Genomic DNA, 16241 nt, shown 5'->3' with positions numbered 1-16241 from the left:
AGGGGGCTGCTGTGACTTTATTAGACGCTGTTATTTGCTCCCATCAACGTGTTTTCCAGGCCAAATGGATCCATTCCCCATTGGGAGCACTCCAAGCCAAGGAGGAATCTAAGCCCCCCATAATCTGCCATGTTATTGAATTAACGGCTTACGCCTGCTCTTCAGGAGTATGTCAATTATTCTCATTTCAATAACAAACTCAGTCACTTCTTTTTCAATTAAGGTTACACCTAGTGCTGAAATATGAAGGCACGGGCATGTTGATTGATGTGTAACAGAAAAAAGAGAGAATACAACTATAGAGCCCCCCCTACCCAAATCTCCAAATCTGTGCTGTACAATATAGATTGAATAATTCAGTATGTTTATGCTGCATTGCTAGCAACTGCTTCAAGTGCGGCTTTGACACAAAATAACACATTTTGTGATATTAATGCGATATTCACGTCTTTAATGAGCGGTGATTTCACATTTACTTCTACAAGTTCAGGTTTTCAACCGCGGATAAACAAAGTGGACGTGACCCCCGCTCTGTCACTGACAACAGAAGCTCTTTCTACATTTTAAACCGTGAAATTGGCAGTATTGACATGGAAGTGCTTGCCAATGCACGAGATAGATCGAGAGACTCCTGAAACAACACGCCGTGTGTTATTAAAGCTGAAGGTAAAAGAGACTCGGAATATGTTGCATAAAATAACAAATGATGCCCCATTTTGTTCAATTCGAGGGGAACAATGGAATTGAGGGGAACGAAATGATGCATTTTTAATAGCGTGTTGCATGTATTTATTACCCATCAGGCTTAACGCTCTCTGTAAAACATGCATTTTTAAAACACTCATAGCCCGACACATACATTTAAATTTTTCAGTGTGTGCCTTTTTTGTACTTGCATTTGACGCGAATGTCATACAGCAGAACTTTGCTGGTTAGACATTGATCTTCGGCTCTGGGTTACATTTCTCAGTAGTAAATGACTTGTGATCCTTCGTATGTGTGTGCAGTTTGATGCTGGGGTCTCATTAGAGCAGGCTACCTCACACAGAAAATCAAGAGGCAGCCTGATGGTAGTTTCAGAAAAGGAGGGAAACAAGTGAATAAAGGTGCCATGTGTGGTAAAACCACCTTTTCAAACAAAGTTGGAAAAGATGTAACAAGAAGGCGATGAGTTTACTAGGGAAAGAGAACTTTTTTGTGTTGTAAATAAGAAAGTTGGGACAAAGTGCGCCCTGACACCTTGAGTTTGAAACTTTTTTTTAAAGAAAAGCACAGAAATACTAACACAGTGAGTTCAGAATGAACTCTGCATTGTAATCCGCAGAAAATCAGGTTTCGATGACATATTTTGTTAAATAACGCGTGATTTGAAAAATCCACTGAGGGGCTTTTTAAAATGTGGAGGCTTTTTAACACATTCTTAACACATTCTTCTACACCAGCTACTGAAAGCAGCATGTGGCAAAAAATATAAGGGAACTTGATGTCTCACATGCTTTAGGCAAATTTCTACCGCGATGATAACCTGATCTTGCCTCGCTGTGATGAATCAAAATGACAGTAAAAACTGATATTTAAATGTTAATGGAACATTTGCAGAGTACCTGAAAGCTAAAAGAAAACCTTACTCCATGATTTTTTATTTATTTCTCTTTTTGCTGCAGATTATCAGCAAGCGGATTCTCGAACGAAATGCATTTATCATGGCTGAACGCTGGTCAAAAACAAAGCAAATCCAACAGCGTGTGCTTGAAGGGTGCATTAGATTAAATATGCAGCACTGAGTCACATTTTGGTTATATTATAATTGGCGTTTTAATGCGGGGTTATGGAGCTCAAGTGATTTTTTTTCCTCCTATGTGAAAATGGATTTATGTAAATCTGTATAACCTGTGAAAGGTGCTCGTTATGCAGAACCCATTCAGATAAGATGGATCAGTCATTCTGCAGCTTTGAAACTCTTTACCTCCTTTGTTGCTCTCCCAATACGGAGTCTCAGAACTCTTTAAGACTGAGTTTTAAAACTCTTGCCAACCCCTGCAGCCAAAGGCAGCCATTTTCAGAAAATAGCTCAAGACAAATCAAGTGTACTCAAACTGCCCAGGTTGTCAGAAAACTGAAATAAATCCTCAGACAAGGACCCAGATATTTTCGCTCATAACTTCATGGCCCAAGCCAGAATGTAGAAAATTGATATAATATTAGAAAAAAAGAAATCCTAAAATGAAGACATATCAAGGCTGTGGATGTGCTGCTCAGAGTTCCTTTGGATTTTTGATTTTTTTAAAAAAATATTATTTGTTTTTTTTTGCACTCTGGTGACAGGTTCAGTGGAACTTGCATATTTATTTGGTTTATGCAATGTTAACACCCCATGTGGGCAAATTCAGATGGAAGGCACGAGTCAATTCAAAAGCTGTATTTTATTTACACAAAATGAAAATGAAAACAACACCGACTCCGTCCCACCTCAAGAAATAATTCGGCTTCAAGATTCAATAAGAGAAATAAACGCAGCCCACGGTCTCGCAGCAAACTGCCGCATCCTCCCTTCACACCAGTGTCTGCTGTCTTACGTGTCAACCTTTGCTGCCCTGGAATCCCACCATCTGCTTAAATAAGCACAGAGTGGAAGTAAACAGGTCCAAGTAAGAGACTAGCAATCAGATTATTGCCAAACATCTTCATTTAGCCGTCAACATGCTTGCAAACAGAAATGAGCATAGCAAACGTAACAGCGTGTCAGCTACTCTAGCATCTAATAGTTTTGCCCGTCGGCGACTTGGGAGCTTGTTTGTGAGCTTCCAAACGAGACTGTTGTTAATTTATCTGGACTGTAGCTGATTATTTAAAGCAGAAAAAAAGTGATGTGAAAATATGTTCCCTGACAGTATTTTCTAAAATTAAAGGGGAAGGAGCAGCCTTTTCAAAGTCTCCATGCGGATAAGGTCTGTGTGTCACAACACTGCAAAGATGAATGTAGCTTTCAGTGCGCGAGCCTCATTGGTAGTCCATTCGCTAAGTGATTTCCTGTCTTGTATTGATAACAAAGCAGGTACTTTATCTCCCGCACGTCCTCCTGTTTTAAAATGGCTTAGATTATTAAACAACTATATCAGACAAACCCAGAGGTCTTGTGGGAGCCTCCGCAGCCAGTTGGCATTCCTGGGAACACGCAAACTGTCTGCATTCGCAGCCTCATATCGATAGGGACTCCTGAGTGCTATTGGCACTCAGCACAGACGGATGAAAATGAGTTTCCAGCTGTTTCACCTTTTTTTCCTCCACCACATCCTCTGTTTATAATCTTTCTTGAACCTTAAAAAAACCCCAAAACAGCAGGGGGTGTAAAATTGCTTATTGGTAGGAAAAAAATTACAGGTAATTATTTTGTCTCTTTAAAAAATTCACTGTGTCATTAATAGCTATTACACATGAAAAGGCTTACTCCCAGCCCAATCAAACACCACAATGGAGTCAACCACACACACACACACACACACAAATACACGTAGCCCACGCAGGGCTACATTTCGTTACATCTTAGCGCTATTGATCTGTCATGAAGGGCCCATTAACCACTTTGTTACACACACATATATTTCTAATTGTTCAAAAGTTTCTGAATGGTTCCCTGGCAACACAGCTGTTGTTGTTTTTTTTTTGATTTCTCCTTCAAAATCATGTTAGAATTATAGCTACACGGACATTATCATCCCCAAGGTCTGAGGCGTAAAACTGTTAGTGGGCATAAATAAAATACGAGTGCAATAATGGCATGTGTATCGCATGAGAGGGCATAGGATCTCTGAGTGCTTGTGTTTCCATCAGCAGAGCTGCAGCCTTGATTGATGAGGTGATTGCGGTTGGGGAGTTCGCTACAAATCAGCAGTGCTGTTATGAGGCTGGCTGCTAGCCTGCTATGCTCGGATCCCGACAATGTCTCTACTGCCCTGCCTCAGGACAGAGTTTTCACAGCGGCGCCTGACCTCTGCGGTCAAAGGACAGCCGAGAGATGTTTTTATTCTGATCACTCAGCTAGCTTGGTTAGTAACAAAGGCACCATACCATTTGCACACACATGCGGATGCGCACACACCCAGATTTATGACCCTTACCAGCAGTGCATCACCTTTTTCAGCCAAACCTCTTCCAAGTCATGCATTTCAAGCACACAGATGCACACCTCTACTCACCCACAACCCGAATCTTCCTGCTGCCAATAAAAATATGAAGAATGAAGACAGTGAGATTGAGCTTCCTGCCATGGCACAGGGGGAGTTTGGGTAATATTCAGACAGCTTTGCCTCGAGCAATGAAATCAAACAGAAACTCCCTGCAGAGTTAGATGTCTGTTATTAAAGGCTGTTCTTTTGCTGTCAGGGTCAGCACAGGCCCTGTTATACCCATTCCCACAAAAAAAGAAAAGGAAGAACGACTGGTAGATGCAGAAAAAAAAACAACAACAACAAAAAAAACCCAGCAGCTCAGGTGTGTGTGCTTCAAACACACAGCCCACTTTCAGCGGTGCCCTGTGCACCCTGCCCTTGAACAAGGTGAAATGTATACATTTTAATATTTTATCACATTTTTGACTCCCTGAGTTATATACTGTGGGTTTAAAAGAAAAACTTGGCACAGCTGTCAAGATATGTTACATAAAGCAGTACTTATACGTTACAGAAAAAGAAGACAGAGTAACTGAATTCTAACAAATGTAATATTGTAAATGTTATATTTTCCATGGTCACACTGAGGATATGATATCTTTTGCATAGTTATGTGAGGGGCACTCTCAGTAACAATGTAAACATTAAATGCAATATATAACACATATTGTAAAAAATGTGTTTCCTTTAAAGTTGCAGTCAGGTAAAAATCACATCTTTAAATTGGCCTTGATGATTTTAAGGTTTTGTGATTTTTAGAGCCCTTTACTTACATGGATCAAATGATTTTTTTCCCCCTTATGTGCTGTCCTTCTTTGTTCTTATGTGCTAATGGGGGTGGGGATGGATTGAGGCCTAGATTGAGAAAGTTTTTTAGTCTTTACTAATCTTACTGTAATACATGAAATCTCTGCCTGTCTCTCTGCATACTCCTATACGATACTCACAATACAATCAGGAGATAAGCAACAAAATGTAGCACACAGGTACATCTTAGGCCCCTGAAGGCTCTTATCTGCATCACATATTATAACATCATTATGTTGCCTAGCAACCATGTTCCAACAGGCTAAAGGTGACGCATGTGTAGAGTTTATGCACCTATGACACCTTGCAAATGTGTCATGTTAACTTCACAACAATGCCATTTAATTAATATTGCCAAAACTTGAAATATACATGATGAAATATATACATGATATTGTATAACGACACCAAGTTGTCTAACAACCACATTTCCATGTTTGATATATTGATCACAATGACGATCATACAAAAGTCTTTCTATGGCAAAGGAACCAGATAATTCATTTACTTCTCAAACAATTTCACTCCCATCAGAATAAAGATACTTCTTTATACGATAAAGGTGTTTGCTCAAAAGAAATCTTTGTAATGAGCTGCAGTGACCCATCCCTTTAGGGGGACAGGTAGACACCAACTATGCAAAATGTCCCACTCAGCAATTTTACTTTTAATTATTTAATTGATATTTTTCTTAAAAAAACAAACAAACACTGCTGCTCAATAATGGTATTACGGATTTTGTCACCATTTAAGTACAACAGGCTTATTGATAGAATAACTGTTTTAAGTGATAAAGGACACATAAAATGTATGTGCTTGCAGCAATATCTTAACTAAATATTATATACAGTATCATTACATATTCACCTGCATTAAAATATATTCACTTCAACATGACTCGTTGAAGATTTGTCTCTACCGCGTCTCACTTCAACCACTAAATGATCAATCCCTGAACACTTTTGAAGGAGATGTAAATTCGTCTTTTTCTGGTCTTTCAAACTTCCTCCAAAGAGCTTCATCGGGCTTATAATGTATTTTAAGACTACTGTTCAGTCTAGTGCATATTTTAAAGCCATCCCCAAGAGCATTACAGACAAATGTGGCAATACTACTGAAATACCTGTGTGTCACTGTCTATAGTTGACAATATAGACAAATATTTCCAAGCTTTGGTAGCGATGTTTAGCATTTATGTAATTTGTCAAAGACTGGGTTAGTTGTACTGGGCACATAGTTGTACCAGTGCTAATTAAAAATAAGACTATTCAAGTCACAGTCACGTTCATCTTTTGTATCTCCTTTGTTATATGTGGGTATAGCTCATTCTGCATTCACGTTAGAATAACTGGAACAGCCTCGTATCTGCTTTAACGGCAGCTCGAATTCAAGTATTTGTTTTCTTTCAGTTCCATATAAAATGATCTTTTTTTGTGTGACTAAACAAAACTAGTTTTATTTTCCATTACCATAAAATGATAGTAAAATACAATGTGATGCACTCCTTGTGCACCTCTGGGTCATGCCACCTACAGAAATACTCTGATGCTTCTGCAGGGGTTGGCTGTATTAGTGATGGGCAGGAGGAGCACAGAGCACTAGTGGAATGTGAATAAGACCAGGGAGATGGTGATCGACTTCAGAAGGAATAGCACAGCTACACTGCCCTTGTCTATCCTGGGACAGGATGTTGATGTGGTGGAGGGGTACACGTACCTGGGTGTTCAAAAAGGCTGAACTGGAAGACCAATGCAGAGGCTGTGTACAAAAAGGGAACCGACTGACTCTATTTCCCAAGGAAGCTGAGATCCTTCAGTGTGTGCAGGAAAGCAGTGGGGATTTTCTATCACTCAGTTGCAGTAAGTGTAGTGTACTTTGCTGTGGTCTACTGAGGCAGCAGCATCAGCAGGTCACACCAACTGAATAGACTCATCAGGAAAGCTGGCTCTGTGATTGGCTGCAAAATGGACACACATGCAGCTGCGGTGGAGAGGAGGTCACTGAACAAACTGTTATCCATCATGAATAATCCTCTCACTCTGAATTAATTATACACACCAGAAGACACATCCCTCTATCTGTACATGTAGATGCCACATACTCAGGTCACGCTCTTGGTGGGAGTAATAAACTGCAAGCCTGATCCTTTCTCCCATAACGTTTGTGGCTCTGCACTGGGTTCCCATGGGAGCTTTGTTTAAATGTCACGCCCTATTCAAGCGTACCTAGAACTGTTCCAAAGGATGCACCAAATTTAGCCCCAGTTTGTACGAATCACATAGAAAAAAAGTTCTTTATCTAGTAGTCTTTTGTTGTTGAACTTGCAACTGTGTTGCATGAAATGTTTGACAGAAATGGGGGCTGCTCAGTCAGCATCAAACCTGGCAATAAATACAGAAAGAAAGTGGAATCTCGTAAAGGTTAGGTGATGATGTGAGCTTCATGAAGAGGTCAAAACTGTTGTGTGTGTAGTTTAGAAAAAAATGAAAGAGGGTTAAGGCATATAAGGATAGCATTTACTATATCTTTTTATGTGCCATCCCCCCTGGTAAAGCTAGTTTTAAAATCTAAAAGTGTTTATCTGATAATGGCTATTAAACACTCAGCACGTTCAGGATCCCAGTGGAGCAGTTTGAGCTCTTGTTGGCAGAGTTTGGACCACATCTGAGGAGGCAGAGAAGTAATTTCCAAGACCTGGCTGACCCGGAGCGGCATCTAGCTGTGTGTCTGAGGTAAATAGTATTATTTAACTATATGTGTATCATTGTATATTCAGTAGAGATGCGCATTTTGAGCTATGAGTGCATTGATGCCAAATCCAGTGATCTGATTGGTCAGATCGGTTTATTCAGATCTGAAAAATTAAACTTGGTCTAAAAAAATAAATGCCGCAAATTTATCCAGTGAAATTACATGGTCTGTATGAAGGGCTGCATTAAGAATAGGTGAGTCCAAAAAATATTTTTAATGCATTAAATATTCGCAGGGATTTTACATGTCTGGTATGTACAGGCCTTATCACCTGTTTTGCCTTATTAATTAGGCATAACACACACAAACACTTCCTCCAACCACACACCCATATTTTGCTCCATTGCAGTTTATTTCACACCTCAAACATTTAGTAAAAAATTAAGCAAATACAAGTAATCTGCAATAAGTTACAGGTAGTAAGAAAATAAACTACTAACTCTTTTACACTACGTCCACACCTACACGGGTAGTTTTGAAAACGCAGCTGTTTCTATGCGTTTGGACCTTTCATCCACACCTAAACGGCGTTTCGAATCACCGAAAACTGAGATTTTTTAAAACTCCTTTTTTGCGTTTACGTGTGGATGAGGAATACAGAGTTCGTCACGCGACGTCAATGGTATGTGCCTTTTTTCACATCACGCTGTGCGCCACGTTATTGTTTACATGAGATGAATTGCAAATAGAGACAAAATACTGTTAATCTTACTATCTTCAGGTTTTACATGCTTATATGTACACACGCAGTTACTGTTCCTCCATTTAGAAAGGCAGAGGCGTCACGGTGTGATTATTTTATGTGTAGTTGTTTTTTTTCCTGTGTAATAATATTCAACATTGCTATCAATACATTTTTCAAAAAATGCCTCTCTGTGCAAAATGGGTTTAAAAACATAAACAGCTGTGAGATACTGTTTGTCTGTGATTTAGACAGGGGGAACAAATTAGGGCAGGATCAACCTGATATTATTTGTATCCCACTGTAACTTTACTGTATAAAGAGCTAACATCTCCAAAATGTCAGGAGCAGTGTTGGTCAAGGTACTTGAAAAAAGTAATTTGTTACTAATTACTGATTACTTCCCCAAAAAAGTAATCCCGTTACTTTACTGATTACTTATTTTCAAAAGTAATTAATTACTTAGTTACTTAGTTACTTTTTTAAAAACACGATTTCCAACCTGAATAGGTGATAAAGCGATAGATCTTTCAGCCCAATTCTACTTTTTCTGCATTATCCATCACACAAAATGTAATCAAATGGAAAAGTCTCTTTTTAAAACTTGTTTTATTAGTTTTAATCTTTTAACTTTATGCATCAAGCAAAAATTTAATTATATGCAACCTTGGAACATTGACTGGTAGAAATTTGTTTAATATTTAAACCTATTTTCTGCACATTCCAGCACATAAAATATATATTTTTTGTGTGTTTACACTCACTCTTTCAAATAGATGCAAGTAAAACACAGCAGAAAATAAATAAAGTCAAAGACTAGCCGTCCTTTTGCTCTATTTTCACCTGTAAAGCAGGAGTAGGGTAGGCGGAGGTTTTCCCTGGTGCAGGTGTGCCGCAGCGGTCAGTGGAAGAATCCGCGAGTTTCTCTGTGAGTTTTCCCATTACGTCATAGCGCACTCGGTGCTTGCTTGGAAGTTTAGGGGGAAGTTTTCCATATGATCCATTGTTGATCTGCACACAGCTGTTGTCACAAACGTTGCACTTGCTTACGTCTGTCATGAGACATTCTTGCAAAAAATCACGGTTTTAGTAACGCAGTAACTCAGCATTCCTACGGGAAAGTAACGGTAATCTAATTACCGTTTTTGTAATAGTAATCCCTTACTTTACTCATTACTTGAAAAAAGTAATCGGATTACAGTAACGCGTTACAAGTAACCTCTGGTCAGGAGTAGTTAGTCATTGCAAGAAGTGTTTGTGAACTAAAAATCAAGAATGTGGGATACTGTTTGTCCGTGATTTGAAGAGCGCAGCGTGTGCTCCCGACGAAGGGGAAACCAGTTCTGCAGGGGAGACCTACCTTGGCACTTGTGCAGGTGAAGCCAAAGGGAAGATATGCTTCAGCATATTTTCTAGTTTTTGGCTTGGAAGGAAGTTGGTTTGGAAACATATTCAGCGATGCTTCATCTCCTGCTTTGCGTTTGTGTGTCCAAGCATTGTTTTGTTTTTTCCCTTTTCATGCCGTGCCCCCCACTAGGGGGCGGGCCCCACACTTTGGGAAGCTCTGCACTATGGGAAGAAAGCAACCTGGCAGAAGCAGTGTGACGCTTTGGGCAAAGCTCTGCTGGGAAATCTCATTCCCCACCATTTATGTGGATGTTACTTTGACATGTACCACCTACCTCTGTCAGCAGGCGACCTACCAGAAAGCAAAAATGGTTCAGGAATAATTTGAGGAATTGAATTTGAGGTGTTGGCCTCCATATTCCCCAGATCTCAATCCAACCAGGGATCTGTGGGATGTGCTGGACAAACAAGCATGATCCATGGAGACCTACATGCCAGATAATACAGCACACCTTCATTTATATACATAGTACCAATAATATAAATGGGTTATGGATTTTACCCTTAAAAAGGTGAATTTTCTTTGTTTGAGGCCAATTATAAATGTTCTATTGGAAAGCAGAAGCTTTATCTTAAGGATATTCTGCTTTGCTTACTCAGCGATTTACATTAGCCATACTGATGAACCGACATGTTAACCCGTGGTTTAAGTGGGATTTGGAAGGTCGAAAAAATGCTAAAATCTGGTTTAGCAGTGCAGAAAAAAAAGAAAACACGCTTCCTCAAAAAAGGTCTCAAATTGATTTGTACTACGAGCTCCAGTGGACTTGTTTTCTTTGCGGACAGGCTATGTGTTCAGCTGACCTGAAACTTACAAAACCCAAAGTCCACACCAAAGGGGAATTACTCTACCCACAGAAAAGACCTGAACTGTCTGAACTGCCCTGTTGGCTAACAAGTACTTTCTTCCCCTTATGAATCTGCATCACCACTTTACAAATTTGCATGAGGCCAGCATAATCACTAGTCTGGCATGCCCTCAAATAAACAATGAGAAGCTGCCTTGCTAAAGCCACTTCGGCTTACTGAAAATGTGTCAGCGCGCTGTTGGCTGCAGGAGCAAATGCAAGAAGATTTGTGCACTGCCTAACTCTGACGAACTTTTGATGACAATGTCTTCTTAACAGCAGGAAAATCTTTAGTGACAGCACATCATGCAGTTAATGTGCCTAACACGATTAAGTCAAAATAGTGAGGGAGAATCAAAAATCTAAGAAACTTAGGCCAGTTTGACACCACTAAACAAGGACTGGCTGTGAGTTTTTGTGTTTGGATGTCGTCTTTTGGATGATGAGTGTGTGCAAAACTCGCTCATCGCCAGCATTCACTCAGCTTGAACAGTAATTCTAGAAATGGTGCTAAATAGTATGGAATGGTAAAGATATTTTTTTTATGTGTCCATAAAAAAACATTTTTTAATCTTTTTTCTGTTGCAAGTTTGCCAGTTTCTTGATTGAAGCAAACAAACAAACAAACAAACAAACAAAAGAAAAACGAATAAACTGTTGATTAATAGCTCATATAAATAGAAAAAAACAGAGGAAGGAAAAACAATAAGTGTGAATGTGTTGCGTTGCATCTCTGCAGGAAGCTCTGATGAATAAAACTAAAATCTGATGTGCCAAGACCACCATAGATCTGCAACCCTCACTTCTGACTCTGTGGAAACACTTTCAGGGGAATTGTATAAGTGTGAAACAACTATTTCAATATTTGCATGTGAAATTGATGCAACACTAAGGTAGCAGGAAGAATCTTCTCAGTTCCTGTTAAAGTGTAGACACAAGTGGAAATAGTCATAAGGAATCAGCTCAGCCTGAACACCCTGTCATATTCTGCCAAGCCTAGTACTGCACCGGGACTCTGCCTTAGTCTAACCATTTCATGCACTGCATGGATGCAGAAGGTGAAGTTCAATAAATACTACTGACTAAAACTGCAAAAGTTCTGTGAGACTGAATATTTTTGGGGGTTCACCTTGTGATCTTTGTCAGAGAAGACAATGCATTTCTTTTTCAGTACTTTGTTTTGTTATTTTCCTGAATTCCAAGGAAAAGGGTACCAGAAAAATTGTCTAACAATATGTTTCCTATCAAACACTGTCATCATCAAAAGGTAGGTAAAGACAAACAGATTTATAAGAAATTGTAAAAAATAAACACAACGGAGCTTTAAATAGATTACATTTATACCCACCTCTTACCAAAGCTATAATTTTGTTTTTGGCCACTAGTCAAAGATAACAGCTGTGCACTTTGAAGGTTCAGTGAACTCTTCCAACCCCTGGCAGCCAGTTAGCCCTGTGGGAGAAGATCGTAATTAGAGATGTTATGGGTCATCGTGAGAAAAGAGCCTGCATTTGTAATGAATCAATGAATTAAGGTAGTGAGTTGAGAAGAGAGGATAAAAGAAAGAAATAAAGACTGATTAGTACAAACTGTCCTATTTCAGATACTTTTGTTATAGTAGCGCCATATAAAACATTATGTGTATTATGTGTTTAGAAGTGTAACGCATGCTGTTTGATAGGGCGGTACTGCCTGAACGCAAACATGGTAAATTATGTTCTTATTTCGAATGCTTATAACAACATTTGGCTGTGTTTACCACATTATTTGCAGTTCTTGAACATTTGCCTTGGACCAAAGATTTATTTTCTACATGTAATACCAAATTACGCCACAACGTTAGTGCTTGACAAAGTCTGCCCCTTTAACTTTGTAGCCAAGACAGGGGCCATTGAGTGCAAATAGTCGACACAAACTAGTGTTAGTATGCCATATGGCAGGCAGTACTGCAGACAGCGGTACTTGTGAATGCACCTAAACTTTTTCTTTCTTCACATACTTCTGCTCTTACATTTGCTATTTTGAGTGTGTGACCTGATAGTCGACTAAAGATGAAACCCCAATTGTTATGTACAAATGCCTCCGGTTCTTAAACAGAGATAAGCCCAGAAGATTCAACACCATGCTACCCTAAAGGAATGTATTCTTTACGCAGAAAGATAATTTGATAAATGTAAAGGCATGCAGGCATCACTTTTTACCGTGTCATTGTCCTCATGAAGAACTGTGACTTGCAGCCTTAGGCCATGAGGACAGTAAGGCTATAACAATAAGTGTCACTCTTTTGCTCTCGTTTTCTCCTCCTGTCATTTTCGTGGTATTTTCAACATGGCCCCAGGTGATGCAGTGGAGTGACCCATTATAAACTCACTTTATTCACTGAAGTAGCACCATAACTTGCATCAGTAACTGCTAACGCCTGAGGCAGGTGCCACTGGTCTGCATCTTCAAGAGCGAGATACATGGGAGGGAATTCTGATAGGCCGGTGCTGTATCAATTATAACAATTATAGTTGTTGTGCACTCTTTTTCACTGTCAAGAAGGGTTTGATATGAATTGGAAATGCAGACAAAACTACAACCATCACAAAACACTCACACACAAGCACACAGACAAACAGAGCAAACCGGGAGTCATTAGCACCACCCTAGGTGTGTTGAATTTAGTTCGACTCCCCTCACTGAGAAGCCTTTATTTCTAACCTATTTCAGCTCATTGTTTTTGTTTGTTTATTGCCTGCAGCTTGGTTGCTACACCAATCTTTTAAAGAGATCTCAGTGTTGTATTTACAGCTTGTTGCTACTATTCTACCACTTGCTTTAAGGTCTTACCCTCAAGAACGTGGGATATCTTGAGTCACTAGAGTGGCTTAGAATATTTGAGGTATATTGAGGCATTAAAGCCATATTGGTTTTACTTGTTTTTACTAAAAACCATGCAAAAAAGGTATTCGAATTTATCATTACAATCAATTATAAATACCACAGAATATATATGTGAGTGTTTTTGCTGCAATCTGCAGTGTACTCTATGGTGTGACGAAATAAAATACCGTTCATCAGCACTTAAAAATTATTGACTTTGAGCATTTTCCAGGAGAAGCTGAAAACACTGAGGCAATCAAATAAAAGGTTAACCTGGAGTTCTTGAGGAGGAAGCGTCCTTGTCTCAGGGAGGTCAGATCTGACAGATCATTATTCATAAATTTAAGTGTAATTCCAGTAAAAAGTACAGACTTTGTCTCCTGTTTATTGTCAAGAGAAACATCATTTTTTCTGGAAATAAATGTTAGAGTTTACTTTTGTCATTTGTCATTTTTTTAATAGAACTAAATTAACCTTCACGGTTAAACAGCCAGATACCATGCTGCCCACTCACCAAGAATTTATGTTTCTGTCAGTTTTCTTTCATTTGATATCAAATATTTATCTTTATTAAGTCGTCGCATATTATCCAGACAGTGTAAAACAGTTCATATAAAATCCACAAACTATATTAGAAATAGTGAGTGAACAGTTTCAGGCTGAAGGCATGCGGTTTTGGGTGTAATGCATAACAAAGAATGTTACTGTAATCGCATTACATTTCTCATAACGCCATAAAGTAACGTGTTACTGTACTAATTTGGTAAGTTACAATAATGTTGTTACTTGCATTGCAAAGGTTCTTCAGTTATCCACACACCAGGCTTGTCTACAATCAGCTGTACCTAAATTCAGTTTGTGAATGGGAGAAGGAAAATGGTGTACAGAGATAGCTTTTATTTGTACTAATATAAGAGTGTGATGGTAAAGTGGAAATTGCATCCAGGACTGAAACCATCGCTTTATGCTGCTGGCAGAAATTTGGCTGTTTGCAAGCACCTGCACGGACAGCATGCTAACGTTAAGCTAGCTGAGAACCCAGAGTCACTTCAAGCTGAGTGAATGCTGACCGCTGCCCAGCAGGCAGACCTTGAACTTCAACAGGTAACATGTGTCTAAGATAGAGTCATCATGGCGATCACTTTGAAGTCTGTTTGAGCTTGTTTTTGTTTTTGCTTTATGTTGTCAGCTTTATGTTCAGACCTAAATTAAAGCTCCTTATTAGGATAGGTATTTGTGTTGGCATGTAAGACTGTAGCCTTTATGTTGTTAACTGGTAATTATAACACCATGCATTTCAGGTAATTTCAAAGGGTAACGAGTAATACAGTGGGGCAAAAAAGTATTTAGTCAGCCACCGATTGTGCAAGTTCCCCCACTTAAAATGATGACAGAGGTCAGTAATTTGCACCAGAGGTACACTTCAACTGTGAGAGACAGAATGTGAAAAAAAAATCCATGAATTCACATGGTAGGATTTGTAAAGAATTTATTCGTAAATCAGGGTGGAAAATAAGTATTTGGTCACCTCAAACAAGGAAAATCCCTGGCTCTCACAGACCTGTAACGTCTTCTGTAAGAAGCTTTTCTGTCCCCCACTTGTTACCTGTATGAATGGCACCTGTTTGACCTCATCATCTGTATAAAAGACACCTGTCCACAGCCTCAACCAGTCAGACTCCAAACTCCGCCATGGCCAAGACCAAAGCGCTTTCGAAGGACACCAGGAAAAGAATTGTAGACCTGCACCAGACTGGGAAGAGTGAATCTACAATAGGCAAGCAGCTTGGTGTGAAAAAATCAACTGTGGGAGCAATCATCAGAAAATGGAAGACATACAAGACCACTGATAATCTCCCTCGATCTGGGGCTCCACGCAAGATCTCATCCCGTGGGGTCAAAATGATCATGAGAACGGTGAGCAAAGATCCCAGAACCACACGGGGGGACCTGGTGAATGACCTGCAGAGAGCTGGGACCAAAGTAACAAAGGTCACCATCAGTAATACACTACAATGGCAGGGAATCAAATCCCGCAGTGCCAGACGTGTTCCGCTGCTGAAGCCAGTGCATGTCCAGGCCCGTCTGAAGTTTGCCAGAGAGCACATGGATGATACAGCAGAGGATTGGGAGAATGTCATGTGGTCAGATGAAACCAAAGTAGAACTTTTTGGTATAAACTCAACTCGTCGTGTTTGGAGGAAGAAGAATACTGAGTTGCATCCCAAGAACACCATACCTACTGTGAAGCATGGGGGTGGAAACATCATGCTATGGGGCTGTTTTTCTGCCAAGGGGACAGGACGACTGATCCGTGTTAAGGACAGAATGAATGGGGCCAAGTATCGTGAGATTTTGAGCCAAAACCTCCTTCCATCAGTGAGAACTTTGAAGATGAAACGAGGCTGGGTCTTCCAACATGACAATGATCCAAAACACACCGCCCGGGCAACAAAGGAGTGGCTCTGTAAGAAGCATTTGAAAGTCCTGGAGTGGCCTAGCCAGTCTCCAGACCTCAACCCCATAGAAAATCTGTGGCGGGAGTTGAAAGTCCGTGTTGCTCGGCGACAGCCCCAAAACATCACTGCTCTTGAGAAGATCTGCATGGAGGAATGGGCCAAAATACCAGCTACTGTGTGTGCAAACCTGGTAAAGACCTATAGTAAACGTTTGACCTCTGTTATTGCCAACAAAGGTTACGTTACAAAGTAC

The sequence above is a fragment of the Neolamprologus brichardi genome, chromosome 1, assembly GCF_056152115.1.
Source record: "Neolamprologus brichardi isolate AB-2024 chromosome 1, ASM5615211v1, whole genome shotgun sequence".
Classification (NCBI taxonomy): Eukaryota; Metazoa; Chordata; class Actinopteri; order Cichliformes; family Cichlidae; genus Neolamprologus; species Neolamprologus brichardi.
Note: the sequence above shows the minus strand (reverse complement) of the source record.